Below are 9,256 nucleotides of genomic sequence, written 5' to 3'. Positions count from 1 at the left end.
CCTGCCCCCATAGTGGCGACCAGCTCCCGGTCAGCCCACCCCTTTCTAATGGTAATGAATCATCCGTATGGGGATGGGCCGGATCGGTGCTATGGGGGCGGGAAGTGCTCCTAACGGGTGCCCTAGTGCTCCTATTGGTCTCACCAGACCGTGGAGCACACGACTAACTGCACCAGAACAGCAACAAGGAGGAAGATAAGAGACATACCTTCTTCTTCAGCATCTCCTGTGCAATAGGGACATATCAGCAGATGAGACTCATCTAACCTGCTGATAGGAGGGAGGGATATCTGACTAGTCCTTGGTTTTGACTCTTAAATGAGGCTCCACAGGCTCTTTTTTGCATATTTGTATTTCCCAGGGAGCAATGCACCTAGGATTTTACTGTATTAAGCGCTTTAGCCGGCAGCCGACAGAGTTATCTTTGGCTTGTCTCCCTGAGATCAGTGTCTGTTTCCCCCTTTTTGTGCTTTAGTTAAAAAAATGAAGTATTAAGATGATGTAAGATTGGTGAATGAACATGATTTGCTTTTATTAGACATACACTTGGTAACTGTGTTGCTTCATAGCAGTAAATCCGAGGGGTGTCCTAGTTGCCCGTGTGTGAGAGCATCTCCTGGTAGATTCACATAGATTTTAATTAGTGCCTTAGCATTTTCTTTGCTTTGTGCTTGTTGCTTATAAATATAAAATGAAATATTTGTATAAAGCTTAAAATTGAAGCATTGAATCAAATAAAGGGATCACAGCTTGGGAGGGTTCTACCATTTATTTTTTTTTTCACATTTCAACTATTCATACCAAGCCACATTTTTATAGGCATTCTAAAGTTGCATTCCCCTGAAGAACCCCAGCATCTGGTGAAATGTGTTGTACTTATACTTAAATGTATACTAAAATTCGTATACGCTGGATTATTTTAGATGGATCCTCCAAAATTGTACCTCCAGCAGCTTCTACATCACATTCCAAATTATTATGTAAATTAAATTGTTCTCTGATTTTCCTAAGAGGTTGATGCAAATTACAGTCAGTATAATTTTCAAGTCATTAACCATTAGAGTATAAATCTAATTTCATTGAACACACCACCCCATAATAACAGGATTTTTTCACAAAATAGAATACGCAAAATGCATTGTTCCAAATTATTATGCACATCAGCGTTCAAATACATTTTATAGGTTGGAAAGAACTCATAACAGTCACTTGTTGAATTGGAGCATTAAGAGATCACATTTACTGAAATTAAAAGTTATTTGATAATAATCATAATAAAAAAAGCCAGATTACATGATAACATGGGGCCCCTACTTTAAAGGGGTTATCCATCGCTACAAAAACATGGCCACTTTTCCCCCTACTGTTGTCTCCAGTTCAGGTGTGGTTTGCAATTAAGCTCCATTTACTTCAATGGAACTAAGTTTCAAAACCCCACCCAAACTGGAGACAACAGTAGGGAGAAAGTGGCCATGTTTTTGTAGCGCTGGATAACCACTTTAATGTCACCTTCACAATTCTTGCATCAATTGAACTTGTGAGTTTTTTGGTGGTATCTTTTTGAATTTCTTTGCCGGATGTCAGAAAATAGCCTCCCAATTTTCATAATAATTTAGATCGCAGTGTATATTTGTTGAAATGAATGGAGGCCCTATATATGGGCAATAGAAAGTTGCTTCCAGGGAATACATATTGACTGTGATCAGGGTATTGATGCATTTTTATAGTGGACCATACGTATGTCATCTAAACCCACCAGTTTAATCATGGCTAGCCAGTTTCAATCATAGACCTTTTCATAGTCAAATATATATACACTTGGAATCTCTTGTATAGGAGAAGAGTACTAGAGGAAGAGTACTAGTAGCAGTAAGTAACTTCTGTATTCTAAGTAATTTTGCCATTCCTCTACTATCGGTGACCATGCTAGTTGTGTCAGCAGTTAGCACTATGTTTTTCAGTTCTGTGCTGGGATAACACTTTCTTTCTCCAGCCATGACCAGTGCTTGACTGGGTGGTCATAGCTTGTACTGCTACTACCACTTATGTCGGGAGCATTTGTAGGGGGCAGTATTTGGTCCATAGTTTGGTAACATACAACTTTCTTTTTCTTCTATCACTTCCTATAATATTGAGATGTAGCTAATATTTGGTGCATAACAACCATCTCTATTTAGTATACAATTGTCATTTATCAGCTTTATGAACCAGTGGCATTGATCACGCAGTAAACTATGCAGTTGCAAGCAAGAATTCTGGTGTCATTTATTCCTATTTGGAAGGCCAGCATCTCACTGTATACAAGACTGATGGACATACAACAGGGAGATAAAAGAGGCTGGGAAGAGTCAATGTAATACTTGTGTGTACGATAAGTAACTGGTTGACTAGGTGACTGGGTGGAGCATGGGGGTAGTGGGGACAGGATGCAGCACTGCTTAGCAGAATTAGGTCGACATCGATGTGTCTACCACTGAGCTTACACATCTCCAGGGACAAATGAAGCCCAGGAGATGTATATAGGTTCAGTGGAATGAAACTCTACTTACCGCCCCTGAGGATCCTCACTACCAGAGTGCGTCGCAACATCGACCTGACAACAATAAAGGAAGCAAAAGGGGTCAAACTTCAAAAGAAAGCAATATTGCTAATGCAAAACACTTGCAAAATTGTTTTCTTTTGGTTTCCCTATCATCTAAAAAAAAAGTTTAGGTGATGAGAATACCTCTTTAAAGTTAATGATACAATTTCAACCAAATTGATCGTCCACCAGGTCAAATTCAACAAATGTAGACCTTTGTCATCCGTTAAGAAGTCGGCTGTGTTAACAGTTTGTGATACATGGATGTATGATCTTTTGTTTAGGAACACTCTTTCGTCTATAAACAATAATTTGAAGAAAATATTCAGAATGTAGCCAGAAAGATTGATCATCTTATGTCCAGTGTCATTAATCTTGTATGGCCAGTTTGACCAACCTTAATGGCCGATACCAACTAAAATGTGTACAGTTGTCTCTTAAGAAACTTTCAATCACTAGATTTTTTTTATTTTTATAATTTTAAAATTACCCACCTTTGACTACTTAATGTGTGTGACCACCTTAAGGTTTATTGCAACCAGACTTAAGCCTCAACCATTGGCATTCCTTTCATACAGTACTTATATTTACCACTGTAGGAAGCCAACAAATGTCTCTGTATCCCGGAACACTTTCAGAATTACTGGGACTTTTTCTTTTCTTGAAACAGGATCAAACTAAGTGAATTGTCTATGTTTCTGCCTCGAGTTTTATTTGCTATCACTTCCTCGTAGTTTTCAGGTATATATGAGTATAGTTCCCTATCCATCACTGCCGTCTATTACAGGAAAAATCTATAATTTCAAAAACTTAGCCCCATTAGATGTATGAAAGCTCATCATTAGCCACCATGATGGTTAACGCCCACCTAACCCCCCCCCCCCCCCCCCGATACTCAATTAGGTTCAAGTCTGGGGATATACCACCCGTCCTAGCAAACACCACTTGGCTGCCCTGGGTTACCGCAAAAGGTGTCAGTCTCCTCTTGCACACCTCTGTAACCTACATTCACCTCTCACATTAACCCATGGTGCTCCACAGTCTCACTTTGCTTAGTCACAATAATGCCACAATAATTTATCCACTCACAATAAATTTCACCACAGCAGCTCTGGAATAAGTCACAAACTGTTACAAAAATACTGCCACCCTTGGCCCAAGGTTATGTGGTCTGTCCTTCATTTCATTGCCATGTGCTCTGCAATGTATTTAAATTGCTATCTATCTATCTATCTATCTATCTATCTATCTATCTATCTATCTAGTCACATAGAAGAGAGAAAAAGAGCAGAGACATTGCATGGGCCACTGCCTAAAGGTCCTATTACACAGGCCGATATTAAAGGAGCAAGCGAGTGCCAACCTGTCAGGTCTTCGCGAGTAGCTGTGTGTGTGTGTGTGTGTGTGTGCGTGTATGTGTGTGTGTGTGTGGGGGGGGGTTGTAGGTAAGAGGGAGGGAGGTACAGGGGGAGGGAAGTAAGACCGTCTTGAGCACGCGGCCGCAAGCTTTGCCCCCTCCCCTTCTCTCCCCTGATGCTGTTACAAGCGTCTAACAGCGGCAGGGGACCGAGGGGAGGTGGCAGAGATAGGGACTTCAGCTTATGGGATCATTATGTTTATTATATATATAATTATAATCATTATATATATATATATATATCATAAAAATCAAAGTCTGTCTGTCTGTCTGTCCTCTATAGACTTCCAAATGCCTGAACCGTTTGACCCCAAATTTGGCACACAGATACATTGGGTGCCCGGGAAGGTTATTCCGAAGGTCCCGTCCCCGCCAGATGTACAGGAGGGGAGGGGGAGGGGAAAGAGAGGCGCCCCATAGAGATGAATGGGAAAATCTCCTCACTGCAAACACAGGTGATATAATTAGCTGCAGCAGACACGGCAGTTGGAGCCTTAGCAACCAATAGGATTACTGCTTTCATTTTCACAGGGAGCAATGGTTGGTAGGGAAGCTGCATCACAACATCCACAGTAATAACTGGTAGACCCCCTACTCCATCTATACAGTACATGTATACAGGACCCCCTACTCCATCTATACAGTACATGTATATACAGGGCCCCCTACTCCATCTATACAGTACATGTATATACAGGACCCCCTACTCCATCTATACAGTACATGTATATACAGGGCCCCCTACTCCATCTATACAGTACATGTATATACAGGACCCCCTACTCCATCTATACAGTACATGTATATACAGGACCCCCTACTCCATCTATACAGTACATGTATATACAGGGCCCCCTACTCCATCCATACAGTACATGTATATACAGGACCCCCTACTCCATCTATACAGTACATGTATATACAGGGCCCCCTACTCCATCTATACAGTACATGTATATACAGGACCCCCTACTCCATCTATACAGTACATGTATATACAGGACCCACTACTCCATCCATACAGTACATGTATAAACAGGGCACAACAGGTATACCAAACTGTGGCTGGGTAACACTGCTACACCAGACCTGACCAATACCGCCATACTGTGCTGGATAACACTGTCATACCAGATCTGACCAATACTGCCATACTGTGACTGGATAACACTGCCAGACCTGACCAATACCGCCATACTGTGACTGGATAACACCTCCATACCAGACCTGACCAATACCGCCATACTGTGACTGGATAACACCTCCATACCAGACCTGACCAATACAGCCATACTGTGACTGGGTAACACCGCCACACCAGAAATGACCAATACTGCCATACTGTGACTGGATAACACTGCCACACCAGACCTGACCAATACCGCCATACTGTGACTGGATAACACTGCCACACCAGACCTGACCAATACCGCCATACTGTGACTGGATAACACTGCCATACCAGACATGACCAATACCGCCATACTGTGACTGGATAACACTGTCATATAAGACCTGACCAATACCGCCATACTGTGAATGGATAACACCGCCACACCAGACCTGACCAATACCGCTATACTGTGCTGGATAACACTGTCATACCAGACCTGACCAATACCGCCATACTGTGACTGGATAACACTGCCATACCAGACCTGACCAATACCGCCATACTGTGCTGGATAACACTGTCATACCAGACCTGACCAATACCGGCAAACTGTGACTGGGTAACACCGCCACACCAGTCCTGACCAATACCACCATACTGTGACTGGATAGCACCATCATATCAGACCTGACCAATACTGCCATACTGTGACTGGATAACACCGCTATACCAGACCTGACCAATACCACCATGACGTGACTGGATAACACCACCACACCAGACCTGACCAATACCGCCATACTGTGACTGGATAACACCCCCATACCAGACATGACCAATACCGACACACTGTGACTGAATAACACTGCCATACGGGTAAATACAACCCTGCAGGTATACAGGACACTACAGGTATACAGGACCCCAAAACTATACACTACAAGTGCACGGGACCTCCACAAAACTATATACTACAGGTATACAGGACCCCAAACTTTACACTACAGGTATACAGGACCCCAAAACTATATACTACAGGTATACAGGAACTCCACCAACTATATACTACAGGTATATAGGACCCCAAACTATATACTACAGGTATACAGGACCTCAAAACCATACACTACAGGTATACAGGACCTACACCAACTCTATAATACAGGTATACAGCACCTTCACCAACTCTATACTACAAGTATACAGGACCCCAAATATACTACATGTATACAGGAACTCCACCAGCTATATACTACAGGTATATAGGACCCCAAACTATACACTACAGGTATACAGGACCTCCACCAACTGTACACTGCAGGTATACAGGACCTCCCTCAACTATACACTATAGGTATACAGCCCCCCCAACTATGCACTACAGATATACGAGACCCCTAAAAACTATACATTGTGGGTATACAGAACCCCTCCAACTATGCACTACAGGTATACACTAATTCCACTGATTAACTCAGATGAAACAATACCTTTAGCTTGGCCTCCTGGGCACCTTAGAACAAATCTAATTAACACACTGACACTTTATACCCGGGCAGCGCCGGGTACATTTTCTAGTATATATATATATGCATGCATCATTACTCTACGCCTCTCTCCTGCCTTTTTAAAATAATTTCTTTAGTTTTTGTAGGTATTATTTATACTTTATTAAAGTTATGTTTTAGAGACAATGGTGATTGGGAAATAGAGGGCCTTTTGTTTGCACTGCTTTAGCGGTGCAATATTATAATTATGTGTTGAAAGGTAGAGATAATGGTACAAAAATATAAGACCACAAACAGCCCTGTAGGTTGAAAAATAAAAGCGTTATGGCTCTTAAGGTAAGGAGGAAAATCTGAGAACGCAAAAATGAGAATTGGCATGGTCTTTAAAGGGGTACTCTAGTGAAAAGCTTTTTCACAGTAATTGAAACACATTACAAAGTTATATAACTTTGTAATATGCTTCAATCACCTATGTGCCCCCCTTCCCTATCTTTTCCCCCCTCAGTCCCCACCAGAAGGTGAAGTAAACTCATTCTTACCTAATGACTGTTGACCCCAGGCTGTTCTGTGGCAGCCATTTTGTGACAATGACATCATCAGGAGGGAGGCGGGTCTAAGCCCTGTTAAGCCAGCCTCCCTTTGTCAGATGACTCAGGTTGCTCAGCTCTGATTGGCTGAGCAAGCTGTAAGCCATCGAACAGTTTTACAGAGTCAGTTAGACATCGCAAAAGACAAAGGCATCATGGGAAAGCCCGAACCAGGAAGCGAAGAAAAAAATGAAGCCACCAACTGGAGCTTCAGGGACCTGCAAACAGCGGGAAATTAAAATGGAGACCGACTCTGAAGGGATGGTAAATGTAAAAACTATGTGTATGATTGATTGATTTTTTTCCCCAGCGCCGGAGTACCCCTTTAAGGCAACAATCCACTGTCCTTAAAGGGTTAAAACCTATAGATTTACTAACACCCGTGTGCCTGAATTGTTTTAATAACCTGTTGCCCTTGGTTACAACCCACTAAGATGGGCCAGGCATGCTCAATTTTACTGCAATCACCAGAAAGTACCCAAATTAGGGTCCTTTTAAACGTAAAGATCTCTGGCCGTCCACAGCTGCAAACAAGCACTGATCAGCAAAATCATACATATAACTATGTATGTGGTACACATCTGATTTTATCAGCTTTGCTTCATGACACAACTCCTTCAAGAGTGGTGTGGAAGAAAGTGGAAGAAAAGAAATTCCCTTAAAAAGCGACACCAGAAGTGAGGGTGTGAACATCAGCAGTGCCCTGGCTTTTCAATGTCTTTGGCAAAGTACTCTGAAATCTCATCAGACATCAACAAGTCTCAGGCAACAGAATGGGTCTCCGAAATACTTCCCTTAGCAGGTACTTATACTGACTATTAATAGTAATTCATATACCAATATCTGTCCATCCATCTATGTCATTTGCAATATATCTATTTTTTTGCAATTATTTGCAATATATCTATTTTCTATCTATCTATCTATCTATCTATCTATCTATCTATCTATCTATCTATCTCATATTTATCTGTCTATTTTCTATCTATCTATCTATCTATCTACAGTATCTATCTATCTACAGTATCTATCTATCTATCTATCTATCTATCTATCTATCTATCTATCTATCTATCTGCCTACAGTATCTATCTATCTATCTATCTATCTATCTATCTATCTATCTATCTATCTATCTCATATTTATCTGTCTATTTTCTATCTATCTATCTATCTATCTATCTATCTATCTCATATTTATCTGTCTATTTTCTATCTATCTATCTATCTATCTATCTATCTATCTACAGTATCTATCTATCTACAGTATCTATCTATCTATCTATCTATCTATCTATCTATCTATCTATCTGCCTACAGTATCTATCTATCTATCTATCTATCTCATATTTATCTGTCTATTTTCTATCTATCTATCTATCTCCTATCTATCTATCTACAGTATCTATCTATCTATCTATCTATCTATCTATCTATCTATCTATCTATCTATCTATCTATCTATCTACAGTATCTATCTATCTATCTATCTATCTATCTATCTATCTATCTATCTATCTATCTATCTATCTATCTATCTATCTATCTAATCACTGAGGTTAAGGAAATGTAAAATATACCTTTTATTTCTTTCTCTTTAAAATTGTGTGAAGAAAAAATGTATTTTCAAATATTACAATTTTTTTTTTTCAAAAAAACAACATCCAAAAAGAACCAAAAATCAAACAAAAGTTCATATGTGCTCTATTCCATTATACTCTTCACGGCCATCATCTCGCTGCCTACTGATTGCTATTCATAAGAAAACATCCTCTCTCTGTAATCTGGTACAGTATTCACACTTCACTTGTGCCAAGATATATTGCTTAACCCCTTAAGGACCGGGCCTGAAATGGCCTTAAGGACCGGAGCAAATTTTATGAATATGACCTGTGTCACTTTATTCATTAATAACTTCGGAATGCTTTTACCTATCCGGCTGATTCTGAGATTGTTTTCTCGTAACATATTGTACTTCACATTTCTAGTAAATTGGAGTCGATACTTAAAACGAATCTTTATGAAAAAAACCAAAATAACGTGAAAAAT

Source organism: Dendropsophus ebraccatus, chromosome 14 (assembly GCF_027789765.1).
Source record: "Dendropsophus ebraccatus isolate aDenEbr1 chromosome 14, aDenEbr1.pat, whole genome shotgun sequence".
NCBI classification, from domain to species: Eukaryota; Metazoa; Chordata; class Amphibia; order Anura; family Hylidae; genus Dendropsophus; species Dendropsophus ebraccatus.
The sequence above is the reverse complement of the archived record's forward strand: the minus strand, read 5'-3'. Positions refer to the sequence as shown.